This window comes from Bubalus kerabau, chromosome 8, assembly GCF_029407905.1.
Source record: "Bubalus kerabau isolate K-KA32 ecotype Philippines breed swamp buffalo chromosome 8, PCC_UOA_SB_1v2, whole genome shotgun sequence".
NCBI lineage: Eukaryota > Metazoa > Chordata > Mammalia > Artiodactyla > Bovidae > Bubalus > Bubalus kerabau.
The window spans coordinates 59,428,251-59,453,365 of record NC_073631.1 but is presented as its reverse complement, the minus strand read 5'-3'; the positions used below and the strand labels follow the sequence as shown (position 1 = coordinate 59,453,365).

The window sequence follows — 25,115 nt, the reverse complement described above, 5'->3', positions numbered from 1 at the left end:
GAAACCTCTTATCCGTATATAGAAAAGGAAATAATTTAATACATTATTCCACCAACCGTATCAACTATTTAATAAATTGTCTACCATTTACCTGAGAAATATTAATGGCAAACTGTACATTCTTAATCAAGCATGGCCTTGAACTATCTTCTTACTATGTCCTTCTGTTAGAACTCAAGTCACACAAACTAATTTTCATTCTTGCCTAAATCAGCTGTAACAGGAAGGAAGTGAAGTGACAGTCGCTTGGTCGTGTCCAATTCGTTTCAACTCCATGGACTACATAGTCCATGGAATTCTAAAGGCCAGAATACTGGGGTGGGTAGCCGTTCCCGTCTCCAGGGGATCTTCCCAACACAGGGATCGAACCCAGGTCTCCCAGATTGCAGGCGGATTCTTTACCATCTGAGCCTCAACGAAAGCCCAATAGGGAAGAAAAATCTGCTTCAAAACTAAAGAATATATTCTAAATTCTGATGGAAGGACTCATATCTATATAGAAGGAATTTGTCTAGAAGTAACAGAAGGGGCATCCACAGTTAAGTGGCATCCCTACTCCTCTGTCCTGTACTAATTATAATCAGGACTTTACCATAAGAATAGGGTATTCATTTTCCTGATCATGGAGAAAACATTCTAGATGATATCAAAACATAACATTCCCTGTAATTTAGTTTTATGTGTAACAATCAGATAAGTGAGAGAAGTGGTTAACCTGGACACATTTTGTCATTTTCATTTAAATAAGAAATGAATTAGCTGCTGTAGTCCACCTGTGACCTTTCAGTCACATTAAAGGACACTCCACCAGAGTGACCCTTCTTTTGGCCAAGGTCCAAACCCCAGCTCTATTTCTCTTTTCTCCAGTTTAACAGAGGGAAGATCATAGTTTGAAAACAAAATAACAATAAAAGAAGGAAGGTCTAGCTGGCCACGTGACTTGGGAAACCTCATTTCTCATTTTAAAAATGAGAATAATATCACCAACTACTTCATAAAATCATTTTAAGGCTAAAATAAAATAATGTATTATCAACCACCTAGCATGGTGCCTGGCCTCTAACAGGTATTCATTAAATATTGTTTCTCAAAAAAAATAAACCCTTGGTCAATTTCCTTGTTTATAAAGACAAATCCACATTCATTAAGGCAATACATTCATAGATATATTCCATGTATAGTTTACATTCTTTTTATTAAAATCACTTCCCTAAATATAACCTTGATGTACTCCTTTCCTGATTTGGAACCAGTCTGTTCTTCCACGTCCAGTTCTAACTGTTGCTTCTTGACCTGCATACAGATTTCTCAGGAGGCAGGTTGGGTGGTCTGGTATTCCCATATCTTGACGAATTTTCTACAGTTTGTGGTGATCCACACAGTCAAAGGCTTTGGAGTAGTCAATAAAGCAGAAGTAGATGTTTTTCTGGAACTCCTGTGCTTTTTAGATGATCCAACAGGTGTTGGCAATTTGATCTCTGGTTCCTCTGCATATCCTAAATCCAACTTGAACATCTAGAAGTTCAAGTTCACGTACTGTTGAAGAATAGCTTGGAGAATTTTGAGTGTAACTTTGTTAGCGTGTGAGATGAGTGCCACTGTGCAGTAGTTTGAGCATTCTTTGGCATTGCCTTTCTTTGGGATTGAGATGAAAACTGACCTTTCCCAGTCCTGTGGCCACTGCTGAGTTTTCCAAATTTGCTGGCATATTGAGGGCAGCATTTTCACAGCATCATCTTCTAGGATTTGAAATAGCTCAACTGGAATTCCATCACCTCTACTAGCTTTGTTCATAGTGATGCTTCTTAAGGCCCACTTGACTTTGTATTCCAGGATGTCTGGCTCTAGGTCAGTGATCACACCATCGTGGTTATCTGGGTCATGAAGATCTTTTTTGTATAGTTCTTCTGTGTATTCTTGCCACCTCTTCTTAATATCTTCTGTTTCTGTTAGGTCCATACCATTTCTGTCCTTTATTGTGCCCATCTTTTCATGAAATGTTCCCTTGGTATCTCTAATTTTCTTGAAGAGATCTCTAGTCTTTCCCATTCTATTGTTTTCCTCTATTTCTTTGCATTGAATGCTGAGGAAGGCTTTCTTATCTCTTTGCTATTCTTTGGAACTCTGCATTCAAATGGGTTTATCTTTCCTTTTCTCCTTTGCCTTTTGCTTCTCTTTTTTTCTCAGCTATTTGTAAGGCCTCCTCAGAAAATCATTTTGCCTCATTGCATTTCTTTTTCTTGTGGATGGTCTTGATCAGTGCCTCCTGTACAATGTCATGAGTCTCTGTTTATAGTTCTTCAGGCAGTCTGTCTATCAGATCTAATCCCTTGGATGTATTTGTCACTTCCACTGTGTAATCATAAGGGATTTGATAGGTCATACCTGAATGGTCTAGTGGTTTTCCCTACTTTCTTCAATTTAAGTCTGAATTTGGCAATAAGGAGTTCATGATTTGAGCCACAGTCAGCTCCCGGTCTTGTTTTTGCTCACTGTATATAGCTTCTCCATCTTTGGCTGCAAAGAATATAATCAATCTAATTTCAGTATTGACCATCTGGTGATGTCCATGTGTAGTTTCTCTTGTGTTGTTGGAAGAGGGTGTTTACTGTGACCAGTGCATTCTCTTGGCAAAACTCTGTTAGCCTTTGACCTGCTTCATTTTGTACTCCAAGGCCAAATGTGCCTATTACTCCAGGTATCTCTTGACTTCCAACTTTTGCATTCCCGTCCCCTATATTGAAAAGGACATCTCTTTTGGGTGTTAGTTTTAGAAGGTCTTGTAGGACTTCATAGAACCTTTCAACTTCAGCTTCCTCACCATTACTGGTCAGGGCATAGACTTGGATTACTGTGATACTGAATAGTTTGCCTTGGAAATGAACAGAGATCATTCTGTCATTTTTGAGACTGCATCCAAGTACTGGATTTCAGACTCTTGTTTACTATTATGGCTACTCCATTTCTTCTAAGGGATTCTTGCCCACAGTAGTAGATATAATGGTCACCTGAGTTAAATTCACTCATTCCAGTCCATTTTAATTCACTGATTCCTAAAATGTCAATGTTCACTCTTGCCATTTCCTGTTTGACCACTTCTAATTTGCCTTGGTTAATGGACCTAACTTTCCAGGTTCCTAAGCAATTTTGCTCTTTATAGCATCAGGCTTTATTTCCATCACCAGTCCCATCCACAACTGGGTACTGTCTTTGCTTTGGCTCTGTCTCTTCATTCTTTCTGGAGTTATTTCTCCACTGATCTCCAGTAGCATATTGGGCTCCTACTGACCTGGGGAGTTCATCTTTCAGTGTCTCGTCTTTTTGCCTTTTCATGCTGTTCATAGGGTTCTCAAGGCAAGAATACTGAAGTGGTTTGCCATTCCCTTCTCCAGGGGACCACGTTTTGTCAGAATCCACCATGACCGGTCTGTCTTGGGTGGCCCGACAAGGCATGGCTCATAGTTTCATTGAGTTAGACAAGGCTGTGGTCCATGTGATCAGTTTGGCTAGTTTTCTGTGATTGTGGTTTTCATTCCGTCTGCCCTCTAATGGATGAGGACTCGATGGATAAGAACCAACTCGATGGACATGAGTTTGAATAAGCTCTGGGAGTTGGTGATGGACAGGGTGGACACGACTGAGCAACTTAACTGAACTGAAATACAACCTGTTGAATCTTTTAAAAGATAGGCTCCACTTCAACCTATTAGTGTACTAACAAGTGATAAGAAATGAATTGACATAGATGAAATATTCATATAAAAAATGAGTTTCACTTCCCAAGTATAAAAAGCTCTTACAGAAATTTCCTATGTGAGCATAGCCCGAAAGCACTGAGTTAAACCAGGTCTCCCTGTAAAAACAATTAACCTAAAAGCCCACAGCTCCACCAAGTTTGAAATTAAAAACAAGCCTGAATTATACATTTTAAAGGTTATGTGCCTGATGAAGAGATGGGTGAGTTCACTCTCAGGTGATTGTAATATCTAGTACTTTCTACAATATCTTTATGATCTAAATTACAGTGTGCGGGGAAAATCATATGCTTTAGAAACAATGCCTCCCTGCCTCCCCCCGCAACAGGATGACCCAAAGCCTTCTCTATCATGTCATTTAGAGCAATTATCCTGCCTCTCAAAAATCCAAACCAGCTATTTAAAAAATACTAAGGTTAGTTGGATTCCTTCTTTCTGAAATGTGAGGTGATCTTGTGTGTGTGGTTGCTTCCACTGACCTCTATACAAAGCTTAAGAGTACTTCCTAGTGGAGCTGGCTCCTAATGAATGCAGCGAGTGTACCTGCCACTTCAGCTACACAACATGGTGCAGAAAATTGTATTTGAAAAAGCAGCTGATGCCAACAAAGAGGTATAGGTTAATGATGAGCGCACTAGAGACAGACTGTCTAGGTTCAAATTCCAGCTTCCCAAGACATGTGCCTGTGACCTTTGTCAAGTTCACTAATTTCTCTATGCCTCAGTTTCCTTTATCTGAAACTAAGTATTATAAGAATACCTAGCCATGGATTTGCTGTAAAGTTTAAATGAGACAGGTAATCCCCACTCATCAAGCATGGCATCACACTCAATATGTTATCAATAAACAGAAGGCTCATCACACTATTCTGATTATAAAGAATTATCAATGAATTTTTGTCTCTTCTGGAAAACTAGAGCTACTGAAAATATTAGCTATTTCTAATCACCATAAAAACTAATCCAAAAGGCACCCAAATCCTCAAAGACACAGAATCTCTGAGCACCTACCATAATCCAGAAAAACAGCCTATTATCGTGCTAAATCCTCCCAATAGGCCAGTGAATTAGGTATTATCATCTCCAAATTAAAGATGAAGCTAAAACTCAGATAAATAATCACAGCTAAAATGGAGGAAGAGCTGTGAGTTAAACACCATCTCCTTCACTCCCATATCTATATCCACACATGAGATCAGGTTGTTCCCCTTGGTGTCTGATACTAACATACCTCACTGAACGTGTGCCAATGAAAACACTGAAGAACGGCAACAAAATAAACCAATATTGCATAACCAATAAGTATGTGCACATGTATCTTTGTTAAGAAAGCCTAAACTATGGCTCATTTATTTAAAGCAACATTCAATTAGACAAATAGCACCATAAACACAAAATTTAGGTAGTCTCTTAATATGTCTCGGCAAGGGAAGATCCAGTACCATCTTCCTCCAGTCTTACAAGATTCAGAATCCCGTACTCAGATGTTTTCTCAGTGTTCCATTACTAGCACCTTGAAAACTGAGCCCTCTCAGACATTGCTAGTGAAAATTTAAAATGGTTGAGTCACTGTGGAAAGCAGTTAGACAGTTTCTTATAAAACTCAATATGCATTTACAATATGACCTAGCGACTATACTCTTGAGCATTTATCCCAGAGAAATAAAATTTGTGTGCACACAAAAACTTGTATATGAACACTCATTGCACCTTTATTCATTATAGCCCCTAACTAGAAACAACCCGACTGTTCTTCAAGGGATGAATACTTAAACAAACTCAGATACAACCATACTACAGATCAGTACTGTTCAATAAATAGGGATGAACTTATTGATACATGCAACAATTTGTGTGGACCTTAAGGCATTATTCGTAGTTTAAAAAAAAGCCGATCTCAAAAAGTCATATACAGTATAATTTTAATTAGATACCATCTTCAAAATGACTAAATTATAGAGATGGAGAACAGAAAAGTAGTTACCAGAGGCCAGGAACAGTGGAGTGATCGGTGAATGTATAAAGGAATAGCTTAGGGAAGGTCCTTTATGGTGATAAACAGTTCATATTATGATTATGGAGATGGTGACATGAATCTATGCATAGGATTAAACTGCACAGAAATACATACATATATACACACTAGAGCATGTACAGACTGAACAAGGCACGTGCCAATGTCCATGTTCTGGTGTCGATACTGTATGACAGCTACAAAAGATGTCATCATTGAGGGAGATGGGTGAGGGGAACACAGGCCTCTTCACGTACCAGTAACTTTCAATGAGTCCATAATTATAATTAATTCCAGAGTAAAAGTAAAAAAACAAAAAACCAAGCAGTTTTTTAGCTTATCCTTATATGGAACCTTCTAAACAGCCTGAGCAACAATCTTCCCTTCATGAGGCTGCGATTGTTCCAAAACTCTTAACACTAGCAGCAGCCTGGAGACTAGAATCCATGTCAACTAACTCACCATCCAATTCTCCATCACAGCTTTTATAAGGGAAGACAATGAAAACACAAATGTATTAACACAGCCATCACAGTAATACTGTTAGTTACTCAGTTGTGTCTGACTCTTTGCAACCCTATGGACTGTAGCCCTCCAGGCTCCTCTGTGCATGGAATTCTCCAGGCAAGAATACTGGAGTGGGTAGCCATTCCCTTCTCCAGGGGATCTTCCCAACCCAAATATCGAACCTGGGTCTCCTGAATTGCAGGAAGATTCTTTACTGTATGAGCCACCAGGGAAGCCCAACATAGCCATAGGCTCTGGCTTTCAGTAATGCCATTCCCTCAGTGTCCAATGCTTGGGAATCTTCACCAAAGGAACAAGGCCATGAATACATCTAGACTTGGAAGCAATCGACTCTGCCTGAAAAGGTCAGGAGAGACTTCTTCCAAGATGGGAAACTGGAGCTGAGTTTGAAGGTTAAGAAGAACGTCACCTGGCAGAACTGGAAAGAAAGAGCATTCCAGGAAGTGACAGGCCTGGGACAACACCTCAGATTTAGAAGGCTGCAAGGAAGGGGGAAGAGGGTGTGACAAAGGTGCAACGTAGCCGTGGGAAGAAAGGGGCAGAAGGTCTTAAAAGCCCATAGTGCCGTGTTATGAGCAGAAAGTTTTCAAGTTCAAGGTTACATATCCACCATAAACCACTGAGGACAGGAGGTCTCTTAACACTTCTCTTTTATTTTGTTTAAGATACTTACATAATACTTCTTTTCCTCACATGTGTATTTTCTGCTAGTTAATATAAACAAGATATCATGGTTCTAACAATTCTCCCAATAATTATGATAATGTGATGCTTTGTCAGTTTGTCTTCTGACTAAGCAAAGCAAGTAGATTCTTTTGGGGAAGTAAAATTAAGCCAAGGAGGAAAGATATCAAAATCACCACCCCAAATTATGCACTAAAGCTAATCTCATTAACATATTCCATGCATGTTTATTTTTAATCCAATCTTACCTTTTCTCAAAGCTTGTTTATTCTCTAAAAATAAATATAAGCTATGTTTTAAGTTAGTAAACTGGAAAAAAATAAAATGTTCAGGGGGTGAGTAAAAATACAGAGGAATCCTGCCACAAGGAACCCATAATTCTTGATTTAAATTTAACAGCTTTGTTCACTGTGGCAGTAAAGTATTAACGGCATTGCAAAGTTGAATTCACATGGGCAGTAATTCACAATCTCTGGAACAGAGTCTTTATTTTATGTCAAGTCATTACATCAGTAAAAGTTACCAAAAATAAACCCATTTGACTTTCAGCATTTTAGACAATAAATAGAGTCTTTTCTCCCAATGTCAAGTTAGCTTTGAAATATGCAGGCTTATTAACAGTGAAAATCTCCATGACATCAAAGAAATGGTACACCCTATCTCATAAATATATCTCATAACTAACAAATATGATTCTGTTTGTGAGGTGTCTTCTGTTCTTTGAATTAACCTAAAACCCCAAGTATGAAATACACGCTTTGTGCCGAATGAGGTCAGCTCTATGTTCAGCACTTTAGATTGTTTTCAAATGTGCTTTGGCCCAGAATGGATCAATCACTCTGCAATGACCATAGCATAGGGTACACAAAGTTGTGGGATACCCCATCTACCTGGGGAGGGCAGAAGGAGGCAAGCAATTCTAGGGGATACAAGGATGCCACTTAAAGGTCAAACATCAGGGTGGGTCATTCACCTACAAGAAGTACTTAATGCACCAGCCCCCACCCCCCAGCTTATAAGAAAGGAAGGAACCAACTACCTTCACATCTAATAAACCATGGACTTAATTAGGAATAAGTCTTATTCCTTTTGTGCTTCCCTCGTGGCTCAAACAGTAAAGAATCTGCATGCAATGCAGGAGACTTGGGTTCGATCCCTGGGTCAGGAAGATTCCCTGGAGAAGGGAATGGCTACCCACTCCAGTATTCCTGCCTGGAGAATCCCATAGACAGAGGATCCTGTCAAGCTACAGTCCATGGGGTCACATAGTTGGACTCATCTGAACAACTAACAGCTGGAGTCTTATGTCTTTTCATGTTCTCAGTCCCTACAATGCTGCTCAATATGCTTTTGGACTAAATGAGTGACTGAATGGATGCATTGGTGCAATGCAAAAAACAGTTAAAAGATGGTACAATGCATTATTAACTCACTTATTTTTTTGTTATAAAAATTTATCAGGTGCTTGTTATGAGCCAAACCGCATGCCAGCTAATAAGAAAGAGACAATAGGAGACAGCAGATAGATGACAGCAGGGAAAAAATAGGACCAAACAGAGAAGAAAGGGAAAAGGATTAAGGCTGGTCCTAACAAATGTCATGATTTCAAACTGATACACTGGTTCCGGGACAGAAGGAGATACTTTTAAAATTCTGTCCCTGGAAAGAGATTGATGTCCTGTGGGGAGAATAGGCAATGTCTAAAGGCCGAAGACTAACTCACATACAACAGGCCTTCATCATCACTGTGAGGCTGAAAGCTTTAAAAATCTCATTTCAGAAGTATTTATTAATCCTGCACAAAAGCTCAGATGAAAGGGATGTGGGGAGGGGGCCTGGCAGTTTCTCAGAATCAGTGGATTCTCGTGGTGTCTGGTTTAAGACTCTCACTTAGATAGGATCCCTTACCCCATGTAAATTGGCCCCCTACTTCAGAGCCAGGGGTCATTTTCTCTGTGGTCAGTTTGTCTTAACCACAGGGATTCTTAAAGAGGCTTAAGCCACACAATTTCAAAGGCACGGTTTTGCTTCAATTTCGGTTTTGCTTCAAATTTGGTTCAACACAGTCAAAGAACAGATTACCATCCCAAAAGGATTTTGAGCTATCATGAACAAAAGAATGGAACTTAACCAGGAAAAACCTGGGGGGAAAACAGGACATTTGGTCATCCCAGCCTGGTGGCAGCTCGCACAAAGGATGCAACGTTAAAAATAGAATCAACAAACATTCACGTGGAGATGGTATCTAGAAACAGGACAAAGACTGATGGCATCCCTCCCCTGAAAGGACCTTGAAGGAGGAAGCTAGAGACACAGGCATGCATGCACACAGCAAGACATTTGGAGAAATGTTTCAGAGATAAAAAAAAAAAAAAAAAAAAAAGCCCTTGGTTTTGCTATTTCACCTACATTCAATATCCCTGGTTACAGAGTAGGAGGGAGCATGGGACAAAGAGAGGTTATTAAAGGATAAATAGACTATTCTCTGGTCTCAGGGACATTTACTCCTGGTTTATACTGCTCTTTGGGCACTTGGCCCCACAGTTTGCAGACCCATTCTCCTTGCAGGGTTCATTAAGCACAGAGGCCCATACAAACCAGTCCTTTTTCTCTATCAGAAGTTCTGAATTTCACTCCCAAGTTTCAACTGACAATGGATGGAAGTGAAATGGATGAATTCAGACATTTAGTATTCAGGTTCCCTAGGATTTAGAATCCCAAATTTCAGAATCACCACATACCCTTAAATCTCAAAAGAATCATCGACATCTCTAATACTGATATACCCCTGAGATTTAATCTTCTTTCTGTTAAATGGTAAAGTAATTAGAATAGGAAAAAGGAGTCCAGAATGGAGGAGGCTAAAAGACAAGGAAGGGAAAAGCCCGTGAAAATAGAACAAAGGAGGGTCTGAGGACCGGAGTGAGGACCTCAGGTAGAACAAACAGCACTCCTGGCTCCTCTTCTTCTATGCTTTTTCCTCCCCCTGGGCCTGCCCTATGTAAATTGGGCTAGCCAGGAGTGCTGTTTGTTCCACCCGAGGTCCTCACTCCAGTCCTCGGACCTTCTTTTGTTCTATTTTCATGGGCTTTTCCCTTCCTTGTCTTTTAGCCACCACCATTCAGGACTCCTTTTCCCTATTCTACCTACCTAACAATTCCAACCTAATTCCCATAATACAGACATAGGTCACACCTCTTTCTATCTGAAGTGTTGCAGGAGGGTGAGGATGATACAGCCCTGTGTGTACCTGTGGGAGCCAGTGAGCCTCCAACACACAGGAGCATGTCTAGAAAGAAACCAGAATAGAAGCCGGGACTGATGGAGGCAGAACATCATCTTATCATTCCATGAATGTTTATGTCATGAGTCTTCTCAAACTTCCTCAAATAAATAAGCCAGGTTTTCTTGTTTAATCTTTTAATTGGGCCTTTATTTTACATCTCTTTGCCTGAATGAAGGATACTCTAAAAAGGCTGCCTGAATATACACTTATAAAGGACAAAGACTGCTTTTTTTGGAAAAGCACTATATACAAGCAGGTGTTTATTACTCTGAATCGGTGGTTCTTGAACTGTGAGTTGTGTCTCATTTACGGTTCCTAAAATGGCTCGTGAAATTGACTTTTTGAATGGAATAAAATGCAAGGGAATGAAATAGAATGGAAAGGAAAATATTAGAATGTATCACATAATGTCAGGCTATTATTTGGTGAAACTTTTACTATAGTGCTGACCCAAGACTTAGTTTTTAAAATAAAAAACAACTACTTTGGATGATGTCAAACTGCTCTTGCATTTTGAAAAATATAACGTACTATTGATAGGATTCACATTACTCTGAATTTCTCACTCCATTACAATGCTTCAGAATCATTTCAGCTATAATTAGACAAGTCTCAAATCCTTCACAGTTTAGTCTCAAGATAAAGAAAACTAATAAACTGGGTTGCGGCTTTACAACCACATTCCTGTCCCTGAGGCATGGACCAGCAAATGGAAGAAGGTGTAAATCCACCATCCAAACCATCAAGATCCTGTATCTCTTAAAGCAATCTGTTCCAAAGACATGGCATCCTGACCCCATGAACTGTGGGACAGACCCAATGAACCACAGAAGGGTTTTTACTAATATTTTTAAATGACTTAAAAAAATTATAATAGATAAAATATCTAAGACCAGAAAAATAAAGTAAGTGTACTCTAAATACTCTAAAATAAGTATATCAAGTATGTTTCAAAAATCTCCATGTGTATTATGTTTTTAGTAAGAAAAATGCCTGACCTATGATTCAATCAGGCATCTCTGAATATCAGTAATATTTCATGATAAAAAAAATTTACTTCCATAATTTTCTTAATCAGTATTTATCCTTGATTGCTGCAAAACTTATTTCATCCTTATAACATACATACACAAATAAACTTTAAATAAAAATACAATATTTAATAAATTCCTTTCTGTATAATTCACTCTTTCTACATCTTTAAATCAACTTTGCTTTAATGAAGGCATAATTATTCTAATTGGAGCTCTTTAAATTGATCCTTTTACATTGCTAAATTAAAAGTCAGTGTATTTTTCAAGTAAGTATGATTCAAGCTTATTGATAAAGGTCATGGACTAAACATTTAAAGTCATTTAAAAATCGCTAAAAGCATGCAAGTAAAAGGCTTATTATTAGCTACTTAAGCTTTTCCTTCCTCTCCTTCTTTACGTTTTTGTCAGAACTAGGGCATTAAGATATCCCTATCTATCTATCCATACATCTCTCCATCTAGCAATTAATCCTCTTTCTTTCTTTATACTTCCCTAAAGTGAAGTGAAGTCACGCAGTCGTGTCCGACTCTTTGCGACCCCATGGACTATAGCCCACCAGGCTCCTCAGTCCATGGGATTTTCCAGGCATGAATACTGGAGTGGGTTGCCATTTCGTTCTCCAGGGGATCTTCCCAACCCAGGGATCGAACCTGGGTCTCCTGCATTGTAGGCAGACGCTTTACCATCTGAGCTACCAGGGAAGCACACATACTTCCCTGACATAGTACCATATATACAGTAGGTACTGGAGAAAAAAATTTCTGAATTGAAAGATTGTAAAAGACATTAAAATTATTCTAACATTAATTACAGCCTAACTTATTTATTAATTTTATCCCCTAAAGCAAGTTCTTTCTACCTCTACAACCTATCCTCTTTAATCAATAGGAAGCCATCAATCCAAGCATTGACTATTATATCCTCTCAATTGACAGCTTGCTGCCTTGATTAAGCTGCATGAAGACTATTATTCAAGGAATTCAAGAGCATAGAAAAAAGAAATTCAACCATCAGAAATATTACAAACAAAAAACCCTTCTAACTCTCTTTTCTAAATGTTCTATAAAATTCCAGTCATTCCTCTCATCAAAAAAGTAAATCACTCCAGAATAATGGAAAACTGAATTTTGTTGTTTTCCCAGGAATATCTGAAAGACCAGTTGAAAAGACCAACGGGTACAGAAAATAATGTAAAACATCAACTATCCCTATCAATTCCCTTCCACATTCATCTTAATTACAGGCAATCTTCCCCCAAATAATCATCTAAATCTACAGCCGAAAGGAGAAAACCAAGTGTTAGACAGCAGTTAAAAGTAATCATATTTTTCTCTTGTGTCATACACCATTGCCACAGGTATAAAGCGGAATTATTCTGACCAATTTCCAAAGATGTCACTGTAAATTAAACATACTCACAAAAGTTTTTATCTCATTGTGGTTTCAAATCAATAGTTTACAAAATTTCAAAGTTCTGAAGAAACTGAGAACAGAATAAATAAAACCTGTTTTATGTTATACATTAAAAAAAATATATATATAGAAACTATGAAGAATAGCAACACAGAAAAAGCCATTATCTACTTGTAGATTTTTCTTTGTGGTTTATTTCACGTCTCCAATCCCAGGCTGGCTTGTAAATCACTCAGCCTAAAATCATGGCACAATTCCCACTCCCACAGACAAGTACAATGCACTGAGGGAACACAAAATAATTTTTATTAGTTTAATCCAGACACTTATGAAAAGATAAGCCTGCTATGAAATGCCGTAGTAATTTATTCACTTATTCACATATGCATGTAACACCAGCTATGTGTCGAGCCCTCTGCTGGAGGATGACGTGGGGGAGGAGATGTGCCTCCACCCCTCCAAGTTTATAATCAGGTGGTAGAAAAAGGACCAGATACAAATAACCAGAGGTCAAGGTCAAATGATGTAAATAGCACTACAATGAAATGAACAAGATTCTCTAGGAGGCAAGAAGGGGCCAATTATCCCCCGTTTATGTGATCAGGCAGGTTTTTTTTTTTTTGCAGTAGAACACATTTAGAATGGGTTTTTAAGGATGAAGAGGATTTTGAAAAGCAGAGATGGATGGATAATTTGAAAAATGAGAAGAGAATGCTGACACTCCTCAGAGGCCTGGTATATATGCTAACACCAGGCTCTGAGCTTGTATGTATGGTATCTCATAATCCTATTTCAATGGGGAAGGACAACAGGATTCAGTTACAGGATCTGAGAAGAAGCAAAAAGGCAGGCAAGGTGAGATGAATAATAAGTAAAGAATATCTCCAGTGTTAATAAGCCAAAAAGTCTGAACTTCAGCAGAAAGAAAAATGGAACTCAGTACTTCAGTTCCCTCATCTGTATAATGGGCCTAACAGCTATACCTGCCTTGCAGGCTTTTCATATGATCAGTGCATGGAATAACATACATAAAATCTTTTATACAGTGTTTGGCACATAATCAACACTCAGTTCAGTGTTAGCCACCAGCATCATTTACCCCTAGACTAAATAATTTCCTCCCTACCATCATCCTCCAAATCACATGGTTTCTAAGACACTTGCCCACTTCTTGGTCTACTCCAACCTGCCAACATCCTCCTAAGATATGGTTTATCCAAAAAGTAACCAACATACTCTCAGTAGTTTGGCTGGAATATGATACGGAAGGACAATTACTGCCTGTACTCTCAACAATGAATAGAGAGAACAGGCTATGGTCCCTTTGATAGAACTAATGTAGAATGACCAGGAGAAAATCTGCAGATGAAATGTTACAATTTAAACATTCAGGTAACACGCGTAGAGATCAAGAATGAATACTACAAGGGCAGAATACCATAAAGACAGAGGCCATGAGTGGTCACTGACTCCAAATAGCTCAGAGAAACTCATTATATGTCCAGATTCTGAGAGAAGCCACTCGAAGCATTCCTGGCCATACCCGGCTCCACCAAAACTGCCTACCCTACGCTGGCAGCAGCAGCAGCTCCTGTAACCAACCGATACACATTCAAAACCAGGGCCTCAGGGATTCAGAAAACAACCGCAAATGGCAATGGAGTCTAGTTACCTCTAATTAACAAAGAAGCTACCTCTTGCATGTAAAGTAGGAAGCATGAAAATAACCCCCAAAAGGTGTGATTCCTTTGAATAAAACCATTATGAGCCCCCAAAGCAAGGCAGTCTGTCACAGGAAAAAAGAGGTACTACTTCCAGTGATCCCAATAATCCCAATAGAAGTAACCATTAATCCCAATAGCAGGCACTCCCATCATTTCTTTATGCAACACTGTCATCAGAAGTATCGTTTTTGAAATATTAAGGACAACCTGTGGTAAGACCCAGCTTAGGAAAAGGACAGAGCTAAGTTAACCTTAAAATATGGGAGAAGGCAATTTCATTTTATCTAACCTAAAATGAGAGGGAAAAGGAAAACTATCAAATTAAATTCAGCAGCAGGCTGATAATTCTGTAGCCTGGTGTGACAAAACGGTACGTGCTTTACAGGTTAACAGTGATAATTAAAAGTTTTCGGGGGGAGGGTGTGTGGAATCAAAGCCATACAATTAAGAGAACCAATAAAGATATGCTGAAAGGATAGTCAAGTCATTGATGAGGAGGAACAAAGAAATAGCAGAGTCAGGTGGCTTGAAGAGAGAAGAGACACCGCTGAGAGAGCAATTGATGGCTAGACCATGCAGCTCACCACGGAATAAAGAGAGGATGTTAGTTACGGGAAAAGTAAGAATCAAGGGACTGTGAGAGTTTCCAACAAGGCTCCAACCAAACTTAAAAGTTTCTCCCAAGGAACAGTTTACAGAGCAAGGAAAATTTTTAGAGTATCTCTAGGTTTTAGTTACTGTCCCATTCAACCTCCTTGGGGTTAAGTAGAGGAAGACACGGCCCAAGTGACCTGCCTAAAGGCTGCCAAGTTAAGGTACTACCTGAGCAGAGATTGGACATCCAGCTCCCAAATCCAAATTCACTGCCCTTCCTTCCTAATGACCTTGTCCAAGAATAAAAATTAATACAGCTAGAATTCTCTTAAGAAAAAATCAAAGCTAATCTTCATGGTTCTAATGAAGGATACAAGTAGAAGATTAGTTGGAATAACAACCCAGTCACTTCAAGGCTCTATGATCTGCCCTTAAACAGGAAGCTCTAAAAAGGAGAAATATTGGCACCTCTACTGGTCACCTGTAAGATACTGTCCTTCATGCCAAGCAGCCACTGTCCAGATTGCACCCAGAGCCCACGATCTCAGCTCTTATATGCTTGCTCCTCAGCATGTTAGTATGTCCCACACAGAACATACTCTTTGAGATTAAAGCTCTGAGGCTGAACTCCTGGGGTTTTTGCATCATTCCTGAAGATTATTTTTGGATCTTCTAGCCAGTCTATTTTTTCTCAGAAATAAAACATAAATATTCAGGATTTTAAGTTGTCATAAATTAGCACAAAACACACAGAAATAGAGTCTTAGGGCTTTATTCAAACTCCCTATTCACCTATTCTCCACAAATGAAAAACTAAGCTTAGAATCATCCTGACTGATGCTTTACAAGAAATAGTAATGCAGAGACAGACATACATGGAAGATTGTTTTTGCCTTGTGTTTCAGCTTCTCCTTAGCAGCTGCGGAAAATCTCTAGGAAACAAAGAAGGTTTTGAGAGGATTCCCTTTGAGTTCTGCTGGCAGCCTTCCAATGCACAAAGCCACACAGAGGCTAACAATAGAGACAGGTATTCAGAACCTGCATTAATACCTGACCTGAAGCAGGAACAGCACACACCTATACACCTGGTTTACAGGAGGCTCTACAACTGGTGTAGAAATCTAGTTCTTCTTACACATCCTGTCTTCCTCCAAAACTCCTCTAAGCATCTGCAATAGTCTCTACCCTGAATGCCAGAGCCAGTACTGACAAACCCAGGATCTCCATTACACCCTGCCTGGAGGAAGCATCCTGCGTCATTGATCACAGCATTCAGCCTCTTAGATCCCAACTCAGACACAGCAGCTTTATTTGCAAAGCTCAAGGTTCTCAGAGTTTTTTACGTTCAGCTCCTCCAAAAGAATCCTAAATGCCACCACTATCCTTTACTATAAAGAACAGAAAAAAGGCTATAGGTACCACATAGATATCATAAGATTGCTCCAAAAAACATAAACTGGGATGGTTTGTTTCATGTGTCCACTTGGTTAAGCTATGGTATCCAGTTATCCAATCAAATACTAATCTAATCAAAACTAACTGCTCTGAAGATATTTTATGGATATGGTGACACCTATAACATGCTGACTTTAAGACAATTATTCTAGATCATGTGGGTGGGGCCTCATCCAACCATTAGGAAGGCCTTAACAAAAACACTGAGGTCCTGAAGAAATTCTGCCTCGAGACTTGCAGCATTAATTCTCGTCCAAGGGTTTCCTTATATATATAGAGAGATAACATAAATACAAACACAGATATAAAAATCTCCTACCAGTTCAAGTTCTCTGGAAAGCCCCATTGCTGATATATAATCCAGTTCCGTATTTGTATCACTGCAAACCCATTCAAATCAATTGTAAACTCAAATGTTGATGGGAGGCCAAGGAGGTAACATCACTGGGAAGAAGTGAGTGGTAGACATCAGATAGCAATACACAGGCTGCCTTAGTGCCCGGAAGACATGAGGAAGTTGCTGGGAATTGCACTGAACGGTGGATACGTCTACCTACAGGAGACGGCAGTGCTGCCAGGCTGCAATGGGGAATCAGTGCCAGTATATGTTCCATTTGTTAAAGAGAAGCCAGAAATCCGTACTTTTAAAAGTTAACCCCCCACCCCAATCAAATTTAAAGCATCCTATAATCCAATCCTTCAGAGATCAAATAAAACAAGTCTGTGACCCAGAAGAGAGAGAAGGAAAACTGGCTCTACAGATTCTACATACATTAATTCATTCAGTCTTGAAAACATTGTCATAAGCAGGTACTCAGTTCAGTTCATTTCAGTCGCTCAGTCATGTCCGACTCTTTGAGACCCCATGAATCGCAGCACCCCAGGCCTCCCTGTCCATCACCAACTCCCGGAGTTCACTCAAACTCATGTCCATCGAGTCGGTGATGCCATCCAGCCATCTCATCCTCTGTCGTCCCCTTCTCTTCCTGCCCCCAATCCCTCCCAGCATCAGAGTCTTTTCCAATGAATCAACTCTTCGCATGAGGTGGCCAAAGTACTGGAGTTTCAGCTTTAGCATCAGTCCTTCCAATCAACACCCAGGACTGATCTCCTTTAGAATGGACTGGTTGAATCTCCTGTACTACTATTATGCTATTTTTGCAGATGAGGAAAGTGAAGCATGGTCACATGATTAATAAGTGGGGCGGCCAGGATGTCAATTCTGGCAGAAGCCACAGACAATTTTGCTTACCTTTTGTCTACAGTTCTCATCCTGAAGAGCTTGAAACTCTGACTTTTCATTTCTGGATGTTATAATAGGCTCATAAGGACAGCCATAGAAACTTTACAGGTGGAGAAAATGTGACACAGAAAACTAAAGACGTATTGAAGGGTTCACCCAAGTAGTCAAGCCAATAATTCAATAGATGCCTCTCTCCTCTGCCTTTCAACTCAGAAGGTACACCATTCTCAGGGAAGCTAATCACTATTGCATTTCTAATGAATGGCCTGGCTGGGCTTTTGTATTATTATAATTTACCAAGTTTTAAATTAAACATTTTAGTCACCGAGAAACAGTCAGTAGAAAACATAGTAACCCCAGAGTGTCCACCACTTAGTTTAAAAAATTAAATGCCACAAGTACACAAGAAAGCTCACCAGTATTTTTTTAACCACTTACAGAAGAAACCAGAATCCGAATTTTGTATCATCTACTTGTATGTGGCAGTGTTGACACTATTACTTCACATGCAAGTACAGAATGCAATACTACTTTGCATGCTTTCAAGCCTGAAGAAAATGGCACCATAAGGTATATATACTCTTCGGCAACTTGTTTTTATTTTCTCACTGTGATGCATTTGACATTTATTTCTCTCTATACTGTGTAACATTCCATTGTATGACAATAACACAGGTTATATATCCATTTGTTTGTTATTAGATATCTAGTTCACATTACGCACAAGGCAACAAAACACGTTCTTACACGTGTCTTCTTGTGGACAAGAGGTGACAATCTACTACGGTCATGAGTCAGATACATTAGGGATTCTGTATAATTTAGCAATTCTCCTGTAATTCTAAAATTAATTCAAAATAAAGTTTTGCTTTGTTTTTTTTAAGAACATTTTCTTGAGGCCACTCAAAGGAATCCTTCCATATGACTGCAAAGCTTTATGTTAAATATCAAACACAGATGAGGCCTCCACAGTCAGTGGGCACAAAGAGGCTGCCTCCTCAGCACCCAAGCCCAGAAATGTCACAATCCACCATGTGAACGTTCTAAGCAGCCGCTTAGAACGCCTCAAATATCTGAGCTTACATACGGTCAAGTATGTTAAGTAAAATCAAAGCAATTCCTTGCATATTTATGAACCAAGACAGGAAGAAGCTATTTAAATTGAAAAGATAGCAAAGACTCACTAGAGTCAAAAAGCCTCTCAAGCTATAGCACCTCTCTATATGTTATGACTTGTCTTTTTCGTAGGGTAAAACTGAATCTAAGATTTAATTCTATGCATTCGAGGCACATCTAAAAGTTTGAGGCCCCTTAAAGTATGAAACAGGAAAAAAACTCTCTGAGTTCAAACATTTCTTCCTTCTCTTCTTATTCTTTCCAAGAGGGCAGATTCCTTGTGCTATGAGAAAATCGTGTTTACGTAAAGGTTCCGAGTGTGGGACTGACAAGAGCTAATGCACCAAATCCAAGCCCAGCCGCCTCCCCTAGGAAGCCTGCCAGGACTAACCTCATCCGAACCACATCACTCAGCTCCCCTTCTCTCCCTTCGGACTTGCACATTTTCTTTGGCCTCAATCACTTAGCACTTGTGGATGTTTTGATTGGGATCATCCGTAAGTTCCTGTTATGTTGTTTTGTCTTCCTACATAGATTGTAAACTTCTTGAGGCATTATGTCAGTACACCAACAAGGGCAATTGCCAAAATATAGCAGAAAGAAGCTGAACTGGAAACTAGGAGAATGTTTAGTTTCCAGTAAGATCTCTGCAGCCACAGCCTAAGGATGTTATCATCTTTGGGGAGATTTAGATCCTTCAAACTCTTTCTTCAGTTTCTGAGACTATTGCTTCCCATTAGATTCTATTTATAGATCATCCATTCATTTCACTTTCTTCTACTGACAGTTTATTACATGCAAGATACAGGAGCCCTGGGAGATTTAATCTTTGCCAATAAGAAACAAATGATTTTACTTTGCTACCTCCCCAAATATAAGTAGCTCACTATTAACCAAAGATTACTTAATAAATGTTCATTCAAGCATCCAAGTGATGAAGCCAGTGGCTGGGGAATAACAAAGCTCAGCAGATCCTTTATCTAAAGGGTGTTTTCTCTATCTAGCCTCCTCAATCGTGGCCCACACTTGGGAACAGTTTGACATTTTAGCACCATATGGCTCAGCGAGGATCCAAAGGCCACACTAAAACCTGCCAGGCCGCCTGGCATTTCCCACACTTGCCCATGCGGGCGGCAGCAGGCACCCAGCTCACAGCTGCAGCCTGAGTCAGGTCTGGGGGCACTGGGGGGCCCTAGCAGATGCCAGGTCAGCAACAGCCAGAGCAGCAGCCACAGAGTTTTGTGGTTCAGCACCACAATGCCAAAACTCATAATCTAATGCCCATTTGCCCAGATTTCTGGCACAGCTGTGAAAATACCCTGGTGGTTTTGGAACCATGTGTCTTTTTGTCAGAGGAATCTCATAATCGCACCCTATGCCAGAATGCCATCTCTCTGAAGCACACCACGGTACACTCACTCTCCAAGAGATGCTTGCCAATATCAAGGAACCTACTGGGACTATCAGGATAGACAAAGAACCAAGATGTGAAGAGGGTTCCCACCCCATAACAACCTCCTTTTCTGAAAGCCTGAGCTTCATCATCAGAGATTTGTTTCCTACTAGATTATAAAACACCTTTTGCTTGTTAAAATTTCAAAAAGTGCTATACTTTGTAAGTTATAAATTCAGACCTCTTCTTGTGCCTCTGTAAGAGCAGCTTGCTCTGTGATGAAACAATATTTATGTTGTGAGAAGGAGCCATGTAGGAGCCAAGGCAGGGATGGGGCACCTCGCAGGGGATCAAGGTTGTAGGTGTCAGAGGGGAGGGAAGGAGCAGCAGGAAAACAGTACAGGAAAGGGCGGGTGTAAACGGAAGACTCTACTCAAGGGTTGTAATGAGGGTGTTTTATAAACCTAAGTGTTAAGGATCAGGCTGTGATCAAGGAACCATGTTCCTAGGCAATGCTTTGCTCTAACTGGCCATGTCTCATTATTCCAGGCCTTAAAATCTCTCTTAAACAACACACACAGGCACATATACATGCACTAATAAACTCCTATCCTAGACCTGAGATTGGTTCAGCTCACATAAAACCGACTACATGCAAGCATATGCTTTTCAGGAAAAGGGCCTCAGGGCTTGCGATACTGCAATATTATATATTAAGAGATACAACAGAAGTCTTCTCGGTTTATAGTACCAAAACTGGCTATTCAGAGGATGAGAAATTCCAGAGAGACTTAGCATTCCTTACTTAGTAACAGCTAATCTATATAAAAAACTAACACAGTCATTAAACAAGATTTTTGTACTTCTTCAGGCTCACCTAATTTCATCCTTCTCTCTAGTAAGCTCTGCATTCTACTAGACACACATGCACTCCAGGGATGATTTTAGAAACATGATTTGCATGGAAATGTTTATTTTCATCTGACTTAGACTCTAAAGTCAGAAGTCTAGGTCACAGCAGCCAAGTCAAAAAATTAAAACAAAGCAAAGGAGGGGCATGAGAGCAAGTATACAAAAATAAGACAATCTATTATTTGACATCATTCAAAAGCAGAGACATTACTTTGCCAACAAAGGTCCGTCTAGTCAAGGCTATGGTTTTTCCTGTGGTCATGTATGGATGTGAGAGTTGGACTGTGAAGAAGGCTGAGTGCCGAAGAATTGATGCTTTTGAACTGTGGTGTTGGAGAAGACTCTTGAGAGTCCCTTGGACTGCAAGGAGATCCAACCAGTCCATTCTGAAAGAGATTAGCCCTGGGATTTCTTTGGAGGGAATGATGCTGAAGCTAAAACTCCAGTACTTTGGCCACCTCATGCGAAGAGCTGACTCATTGGAAAAGACTCTGATGCTGGGAGGGATTGGGGGCAGGAGGAGAAGGGGACGCCAGAGGATGAGATGGCTGGATGGCATCACTGACTCGATGGACTTGAGTCTGAGTGAACTCCGGGAGTTGGTGATGTACAGGGAGGCCTGGCGTGCTGAGATTCATGGGGTCGCAAAGAGTCAGACATGACTGAGCGACTAAACTGAACTGAACTGAAGTTCTTTTAAACTGCATACTTCATTAGAACATGCTCAAATGTTTATTTCCAATATAGAAAGTGAAATAACTGGAAGATACAATATTCTAACAGGATAAAACATGGTCCCCATAGTGAGTGGCCCATGTAACAAATCTGAAGATCTGACATCTAAAGTCACAATGTGGCAGTATTTATCAAACACTAACAACATCCATCAGTTTTTGCAGCAGGAACCCAAGGTGACATTACAGAGGAACTCAGCTTTGGGAAGCAGCTGGATATTAAATGCTTTGCAAGAAAGATTTTGTAAAATCAGCCCTTTCTATGGCTGGCACAAGGAGGAGTTTTGAAATCTCCAACACAGAGCTACAGAAGACCCCAGAGCTTGGTCATCCTACAAGGGTTTACCAAGCCCTTCCTTAACCAAGAGCCAAAAGTTGATCCCTTTCCTTTTTGGCTACCCCAACTTCAGGAGTGCCAAACAAAAGGCAGGAATTTCAAGATCTGAACCTGGACTCTGCTATTACTAGAATAAACATTTTTTAATTCCCCAGAATTAATTTTTATGCATAACCATTTATAGATACATCAATCAGTACATGCATGTCACTTTACATTCTGGCCTCATCCACTTGACCAGTAACTTTTATCTTTTGGCTTCACAAAGACTCGACATTCTTATTGTTACTGGAGATTCTGCCTAAAAATACGTTCTTTTGGAATGACTTTCTACCCATTTCCATGCCCAACACTTCCAAACACCCTCAAAGGTAAAAGTCATCAGTTTGCCTATTAGGCTGCAGTCCATGGGGTCGCTAGAGTCGGACACGACTGAGCCACTTCACTTTCACTTTTCACTTTCATGCATTGGAGAAGGAAATGGCAACCCACTCCAGTGTTCTTGCCTGGAGAATCCCAGGGACGGGGAAGCCTGATGGGCTGCCATCTATGGGGTAGCACAGAGTCGGACACGACTGAAGCGACTTAGCAGCAGCAGCAGTATAAAATCTGACAAAAACACATCAGCTAAACAATGTGAACTAAAATAAGGGAGTTATCTGGGAGGTAAGGGAGACTTCACAGAAAAGCCTTGAGTCACAGAAGCTCTAAACTGAATTTAACTACTTGTAGTTACAGGTGAAGAATCCACCCTTAACTACACAGGAACAGTCCCCAGGAGCAAATGTGGATTTGGACAAGGAGAAGTTTCCATCAGGAGTCGACTGGAAGGCCTTAGTTTAATTACCTCTCCATCTTCTCATTCCACCCAGCTTCTTACTTTCCCACCTCATCTCACAGCCCCCACCAGCTCTCCTCTCGGGCCTCCTACCATCCCTTTGCACAAGCACACTCTCACTCTCCCTCCTCCGCACTCCCATGGCTAAATGTGCTCTGCTTGCTGTGTCTTGCTTTCAGCATCCAGCTTTCCAATGAACTGTCATGAATCAACATCTTTCACTAGAAATTTCTGTAGACAGTACTGTCCTATAGCAGCAGAAGAGCTAACTGAAGTCTGCTCTTTTAAGACACATAAACCGCAGACAAAACCAAAGAAGCTTCGTCGCCAGAGTCAAGAATACAGAACAGATTCTAGCGATGCAATTGATGCTGAACTTCTCAAAAGTCTGTCTCTCTGCTCTCCAGAGTGCAGGCAGAGGGGTGCGGTGCAGAAAAAAACAGAAGCATGGCAAAGAATCAGAACCAACAGAGAGCAGGGTTCCTACCTTTGTTTGCCCTAGAACTCTTTGGCAATCTGGTGAAGTCTAGAGATCACTTCTCAGAATAATCTTTTTAAAAGCATAAAAACATAGGACTTAAAAAGGAACACAACTGCACTGAAAGACAGTGATAAAATTATTTTACAAAAGCAAATTCTGATACAGCTGCCTTCTTGCTTCTCTATTACAACACTGACTATCAGGATGTAGTGGCATATTTCATAAGTACTATAATTCAAAGGCTAAATGCTACTGTGATTTGTTGCCTACATTCATATTTAAAAGGAAATGCTAGATTTCACTTGGGGATTAGAGAAAATGAAGAATTTTTTTCTTTTCCCATCCAGGTTTAGAGAGTCAGAATTCTATCCATGGGCTCCCTGGTTAAGAGCCCCTGCCACAGTTAATTCTTCCCAGATCCTAACTTAAAGAATGACCTCCAAGTTCATGTCGATGCAAATCCAATGCCACATTCAATTCAGCCACAATTTGGCACACAACCACTGGACAAAAAGATGGAACATTAGCTCCAGTGTTGTGTGAATACAGTGGAGCCCCTGGAGCCCTGAAGTGCGATTCCTGGGAACTAAAGTGGACGATTCTGGCCACTGAGTATGCTGGTCCTTCCTTCAACAGGTAGGTGCACCATTTCCCTTATTCCTAGACATTAATTTTGAACTTTCCAACTGAAGATACATAAACACATCTATGTGGACTCTTGTATCACTGTTTCCTAGTCAAAGACAATAGCATCTTTTTAACTGAAACATTAAGTAAAAGCTTTATGGGGGGGGGGGCGGGCAAGGGGAATGCAATATTAAGTACATCCATGGATCTTGAGATGCATACAGTTTCCAGACATTACAGTATAGTGGGAGGGGTAGAATGCCTCAGACTTAGAACTGAATAAAAAAAGACTGTAAGTGATTTTGTTATTCTGAGTATGCCAAATAGTTGTGCTTAGGCTGAAGATACTTGAGAAGTGAAATGTTACATAAAGTCTCAAAGTATTAGGCAACAGATTTTATGAATTCATGGAATCTATTTAACCAATGCTTATTCATATTTTAGTCTTATACAGAAATATGCCAACCAATCAGCTCAGCAAATACCCATTATTATCATTTTCAGTATTTAATATTTAAAAGAAGCTTATATAATGCCAGGTATTATTCTAAACACTTCATAAACATTAACACAATTAATTTTCAAGACAAGCCTATGAGATGGTAGATAACATCCCCATCTTACAGATGAAGAAACTGAGGCACACAGAGGTTGAATGATTGGCTCAGATTCATACAGCTACTAGGGCTTCCCAAGTGGCCCAGTGGTAAAGAATCCGCCTGCCAAAGCAAGGAGACACAAGAGTCACAGGTTTGATCCCAGAGTCGGGAAGATCCCCTGGAAGAGGAAATGGCAGCCCACTCCAGTATTCCTCGCTGGAAAATCCCACTGGACAGAAGAGCCTGGAGGGCTACGGCCCCCTTGGCTGCAAAGAGTCGGAAACGACTGAGCACACATGCGCACATGCAGCTACTAAGTTGCAGAACTCTGTTTGAACCCAGGCAGTAT

The 25,115-nt window shown here is 40.1% G+C and overlaps 1 protein-coding gene and 1 non-coding gene across 3 annotated transcripts in view; both read right to left on the bottom strand.

Annotated features, from left to right (window-relative positions):
- Window positions 1–25,115, bottom strand: part of DOCK4 (dedicator of cytokinesis 4) — a 474,953-nt gene that overhangs the window by 384,743 nt on the left and 65,095 nt on the right. The window lies entirely within an intron of this gene.
- On the bottom strand, window positions 11,930–12,001 carry TRNAC-ACA (transfer RNA cysteine (anticodon ACA)). Its single transcript has one exon. It is a non-coding gene; the product is annotated as a tRNA-Cys (tRNA).